The sequence below is a fragment of the Coloeus monedula genome, assembly GCF_965178545.1.
Source record: "Coloeus monedula genome assembly, chromosome: 32".
Lineage (NCBI taxonomy): Eukaryota > Metazoa > Chordata > Aves > Passeriformes > Corvidae > Coloeus > Coloeus monedula.
Genome location: NC_138812.1, coordinates 1166809 through 1173199, shown reverse-complemented (window position 1 = coordinate 1173199; position 6391 = coordinate 1166809).

Sequence of the window (6391 nt, the reverse complement as noted above, 5' to 3'; positions counted from 1 at the left end):
GCCACCAAAGCACTCACACAGGTGAAAGTCACAATTTTCCTGCCTCTTCCTTCCTTTCCAAACCAGTGCAGCATGAGAGAAAGCAGCTGTTTCCCGAGGCCGATGGGTCACAGACAGGTAAGGTGACATTGAGGCTTGTTCCTCAGAGGCAGTCAGCAAGCAGCAGATGATGATCTCAAGGATCCAGGTGACACCATCACCCTCTCAAGGGAGGAATCCTTTAAGCAAGCACATTGCTCATCACTTCCATCCTGCTTTGGTTTAATGAACCAGCTCTTCCTGGCAATGAGCAGCAAGGGGATCTAATTTGACTGTTGCTATCCTTTTACATTTTATTCAATCATTCCATCAGAACAGGCATTTTACTTCTGTTTCAGTTACTCCAGAGGACCTTGGCACAAAGCAAAATGAAGTCAAATGAGAAATAGCTAGCTTAAATTTATATACACCAACAAATCATGCTGTGTTTCAACAAGTGTAAGAGAGACGTGGGACTTTCCTTCCCTCTGAGCAGCTGCAAGCATAAAAAAAGCAATGATGCAACGTTCATTAATAAAACTTTCTTAGAAATCTCTTCTTATGGCCAGATTCAACATCTGCAGGAGATACCCAAAACACACTCATTGTGCTGCACTTCCCCTTTTCCATTCACGTGTTATATATACTGAAAATATGTTACCGAGTAGCTATGAACACACCATGCTCCCAGATTTTCCCTAAGTAAAACATGTATCTGTGTATGTTATAAACGATCAAATACAAGGGAGAAAAGCCTGGCACAGATACTGCAGCAAAGGAAATTAATCACATTAAGATCTCCCCTGATACTGAGATTGGCCAGGACTTTGATCAGTGATGGGAAGGAATTTCTCATCTTCCCATTTACAGCACCTGAAGCAAGAAGGACCCAACACCTTAAGCGGTGTCCAAGATAGCACAGAAATTTAAATAGAGCCATTTACAAAGGGCAGCAACTCATCTGGCCAGTTCCCACCTCAGATAACTATCTGCAGAACCCAGAGCAACACAATACTCCAAGGAGCAGTGAGATAGCCAGAAGGTTCTCAGCTCAAGAAGATCAAGCAAGAACAGGATGTTCCTTAGCCTGGCTAACCCAGATAACATCTCCCAGCCATTAGCATGAGATGAAACAGAAAGAGAGAGGCTGAATCACTTGCAGTGTACAGATACTGCCTGAGGGAAATGTGACAGGTGACCTACAACATAAAAAATGCACTTAACTGTAAGAACTAGGAAGTGAAGCTAAAAATGAGAAAAATTAGAAGCTGTTCTTGGATATGCAGTAAAAAGCACACTGACATCATAAACGGGAGAAGGAACACAAAAGCACCCAGCTGTTCAAAAGCTGTGCAGTTAAGGTACAAAGAAATCAATGTTTTTTTAAAGAAAAAATCCCTCACAAGGTGAATGAGCTCAGTAACACTCAAAACAATATTATTTGTTAGAAAAATCATCTGCTCCAGTGCCTGAAGCAAAAGGTTTGCCATTTATTCCATCATTCCTTCAAATCCAGGGATTAGTGAGAACTTCTTAACAAATTCCTGCCTTGCCTTATGGTCCTTCAGCTTCACCAGGGCCAAAGCTTGCTGCTCAGAGTCAGTACAGGAATCCCTGTGGTGTTACCATCCTCTCTGAGTGAGAAAAGCACTCGAGATGGTGAACAAAGAGATGGGGCAGTTTCCTGATGCCTGAGAAGGATGTTCTTAAGATAAACAAAATTGCCCAATCAAAATTTATAAAGAAATGACATTTATTATGCTACCGAAATATCGGTTTTAAAAGCCACGATGGAGAAAAGCAGCTCCGAGCCCGGGGTCGGAGCTGGGTGAACACGCATAGATCTGATCTCTGTCGCACCAGACCTCCCAAGTTCACGGATGCTGCTTTGGCTGGTCCCTTCTTATGCATTTTTTGGGCAGAGTCTGAATTAATTCTATTCTTCTCGTCATTTTAGCATATTCATGAAGTTTTCTTGTCCCAGAGTTGGGCTGCACAAAGCCCTTCCTGGATCCCAGGAATTGTCCATCCTGGGTGATGAGTGGGCCATTTCTGCTGATGAATGGGCCATCTCTGCTTCCTGGAGCAGTTATTTTTAGTTCCCGGGATGTCCGATTCCTTATCAGATGAGATGTAGATATCAGAAGGTGGCAATCAAGTCGTTATGGTGCAAATGTCCCGGTGATAAGATCTAACCCCACCTGGGTGGAATCCTCACTTATTGTGAGAGAACTTCTTTTAGTGTTGTGAAATTTTTCTCTCAGCCAGGCTGCTGAAGGGATTTTGAAACTCGGTCTCTGTAGGGTCTGATTACACTCCAATTTTATACATAATAGCACGAATTACATACCTTATTTATAACGTTCTCAACTCAGTGGCACAAAGTCTGCTTTTGTTCAGACAGGAATGAAGAGGAAAAATGGCAGAAATTCATAACAGGGACGATGAGGAGAAACATGGGGCTGTGCACACATTCAGTCCAAGCAACATCAATGCCAGGTGTGGTTTAAAATTCACGTTTGTGCTTTATTAAAGCCACGCACTGTATTTATGGCTCTCAGTGAATTCTGTATCCAAAAGGGACACGTTAGCTGATTCAAAATTAGTTGGATTTCTTTCCTTCTCCTGTAGCAGTGCCAGTAGGAGAGGTAACAAAGGCAGTTCCCTGGCCTTCAGACATTGCACAGAAGTGGGATCCATAGATACAAACTCAGGCAGCCAAACTGCAGGTATTTCATTCAGGGCCTAAGACATGAAGCTAGGCTTCTTTTAATAAATCACGGACAGGGATGAGCTCCTGACATTAATATTGCACTCCTCCCTCTTTCTGCTGAGACAGTCCGGCCAACACGAATATCCCTAATACAGATCCAGGGCTCTGGTATAACAGCCACCCCAAAAAGCCATAGTTCCAGCTACCTTTCCTTTCTTTGCATCATACCAGGAGGAATCAAAAGGAATGAAACCTATTTCATTTATTATTACAGGTGAGAACCCCTCTAAGGACATAGGAAGAGAAGTTGTAGTTTGTAACCTTGTTCTCCATCTAGAAGTAAAACAGGGGCTGGTGTGAGGCAACGAGGGCAACAGAGAAAAGAAACTGAGGGATGTGAAGCCAAATTTTCAAGCATTCCAGGCAATCACACCACTCAGGGACAGTCTACAGCTCAGCAAATCACATGCTGGAATGCAGTGGAGTATGGAGTAGGGCAATAGGGAACTGCGGAACAAAATAGGTGCTACAGCCTCTTGTGCTCAGGCTCTTAGCCCAAAGTATGTTCCAGCTCCAACTGAAGGGCATTCTGAACCAGAAGAGCACTGACCTTTTTGATTTTGGCAGTTCACAGTTCTCAGACAGCAGAATGTCTGTGGCTCCTCTCATCATTATTTTTGCTGTTTTCACTACTGGCCATCAAGTTTCCTGCAGTAGCCATCCATGAACCCCGGATCACTACTACATTAATAACACAGAACATGGCTCTCAGAGTGCATTAGTGAGGTACCAAGAGAAAACCCAAATGATGATCCTCCTCACTGAAAAGGTATCAGACAAAAAAAATAAAAGTGTGAAAATACTTTTTAAAAGATGGCTGAAATGAGGCAAATTCTTAAAATTAAGTAAATGTCTGAAATGAAATTTAAGCAAATTTAACTGTTGCAAAGTATTCTGAATACACATACAGTACAATATACTAGAGTCCAGAATTAGAAAAATTTCCAGTCATGGAAATATGGGGTAAGGGATATGTTTATTTGGAACAATGAGTTCAGCAGAGGTCTCTTTGCTACAAATATCTTGAATTTAATTCTTCTGCCTTGATACAATCTCCTGAGAAAATAAAAAAATAAAATAAAAATCCTACAGGAAAAACTTGTGTTGGGTGCAATCTCTTCACTCATACCTGATACAAAAGTCTAATTTATTTTCTTGATTTATTGTCTTAAGGCGAATGAATTAATTATTCTTCCACTCAGAAGTCTATGGCATCAATCCTTGAGTTGAATCAGAGAAAATTCAATCTCTCATGAGTTCCCACTCCATTTATTTTTCTTGTAAGTGTTCTGTTTTGTTGAAGTGAAAGCTCCTCTGGACTCAGGCCCAGAGGGAAGCCAAAGCACAGGGGTTGAATTAAAACCTTTGGACAAGCTGAGATACATGAAGTCACACCAAAGTGAAATAGAAATACAGATTTTTTAACCTTTAGTAGAAATATATGCTAAGTGCCTTAAACATTGAAAAGTTGCAGCAGAGACCTTAAACACAGTTCTTACTGCAGCAGGGTTACCTTTTCACAGAATTCTTTACTTTAGACAAAATATGGATAGAATGACACTGTTCACATTTTTTAGATAGAGCATTCACGTAAACAATAAGAGCTGATAGAAACTGCATCCACAAATCTGTGTAATACCTGTGTAACACTGGTGTGAGGCTTACGACTGTTAGAATTAGACCAGGATCGGTTAAGAAAAGGAAAACTGGAATCGTGTGTTACTCTTATTGGTCAATTAACAAATCTAATCCACACTTCTGCAAGAAAAAATGTAGAGTATAGAGCATATAGAGCATATAGAGCATATAGAGCATATAGAAGAAGAAGAAGCAGCTGTTTTTGCCTGTTGTTGCTGTTGCTGCTTGCCTTTATCATGTAACCCCCTTTGAACTCTGCCTTCAAGAAAGCTGTGAGACTATGAAATACAGAACTCAGCAGAACAGCAGCCTCCTCTGCTCTCTCACCCTGGTCCGGGAAGGAAGGGTACCCCGTCCAAAGCTCAACAGCGCAGAGCCCCAAGGCTGCTGTGGGCAGCAGGGCCCAGGGGCCGTTCCCACCCACAGCGCTCCTGTCCTGGGCTGGGCCTGCACAGGGGCTGGGGCACCATGGCTGGGGCAGCGGGGCACAGAGGGGCCACGGAGCCGCTGCCGGGGCTGACAGCAAGGCCAGGGACACACAGGGAATTTCTGGGCATTGCCTGCACTGGGCAGGGCTGAGTGTGGGGAAGGCAGAGCTCAGCTGGCCTCGGTGGCTGCAGGAAAAGCCGAGAGCCCGAAGAGCCCCCGTGGCTGTGCTGGAGAGCAAGGCTGGAGGAGGGAAATGCGGGGCTGCTGCGGGATGGGGAGGGGGATTGAATTCCAGCAGGCACCGATGGGGGGCTGAGAGACTCAAGGGCTCCTTGGCCTGAGCCTGTCCTGGAAAGGTCTCTCAGCCCTCTGTGCCCATGAAGGGCTCCAAGGAGGAGCAGAGCTCATCTTGGCAGGACCCTCATGGAATCCCTGAGGGACAAATGCCAGTGCCTGCCCAGCCTTCCCAACGTCCCTGACACCAGAGGCCTTTTCCACATCCCTTGGTTCCAGGTCAGTGCCCAGAACACAGCACAGCCTGTCCAGGTCCTGGGGGCGATTCCCAAGGGAGGCAGCTGTGATTTCTCCCCACAGACCCACCACTCCGGTGTCTCTCTGTGCAGCCCTTGGCTGTCCTGAGCACTTTCCCTGGAGCCTCCCTGCCCTGGACGTTTGTCTGCATGCAGTTCTCAGCACAGCCCAGCAAAGAATTCAGGTGCTGTGAAAAGTGAGGTTCACTCTCCTGTTAGAATTTAAAGAGTTTAATATAAAGACAATAAGAGACACGTAAAATAAAGCAAAGGGATAACGGCCGGGTGCCTTGGCGCTCTGCCAAGAGCACACCTGATGCCCGAGGTGAGTCTCTTTTATACCATTTTTACTGTCTGTTCTGTATTCATATTAAAACTTTTCCAGGAATTGATCTGCATGGCCACTCCTTGGGTCCGCCTTTTTAGAGCATGCGTAGTCTTCTGCCTTGTGGTTTTATTTCTTTTGATTCTTGGGGTTGGGCCCGCTAGGTAAGAGTCGATGGTGGGGTGGATCTCTTAATTCTCCAGACAGTCAGGGCTGATTGCAGCTTTGGGCCTCTTTGCCCCCCGGGCAGAGCGGTGATAGCAGCTCTCGGACCCTCCTGGCTGCCCGTTCTCCGGGCGGAGCAGCCTTTGGGCCCTTTTGTTCTCTGGACAAAGTGTTGATTAGCAGCTCCTTGGGCCTCATCCTCTGCTCCCTTGGAGGTTCTCTTACTTGCTCACACTTGCTAACATTCTTGCTAAAACGAGAGAAAACTACATCCACACAGCAAAAAGCATTTCTAACATTATATAATATCTACTTTAATACTTTGCGAGAAGCCAATACTATAATATATGTTTATAACAGGTGCTTTCCCAGAGGACATTACTCTGGCAGTGAAGTGGCCTCAGGGCACAGTTTGTGCCCCTGGAATTGTGCCAGCCCCGAGTGCTGCTGATGGTGTTTGTGCTCACTCGGGTTCATCTCCCCACACCCACTCGATGCACTGCTGAAGGCTCC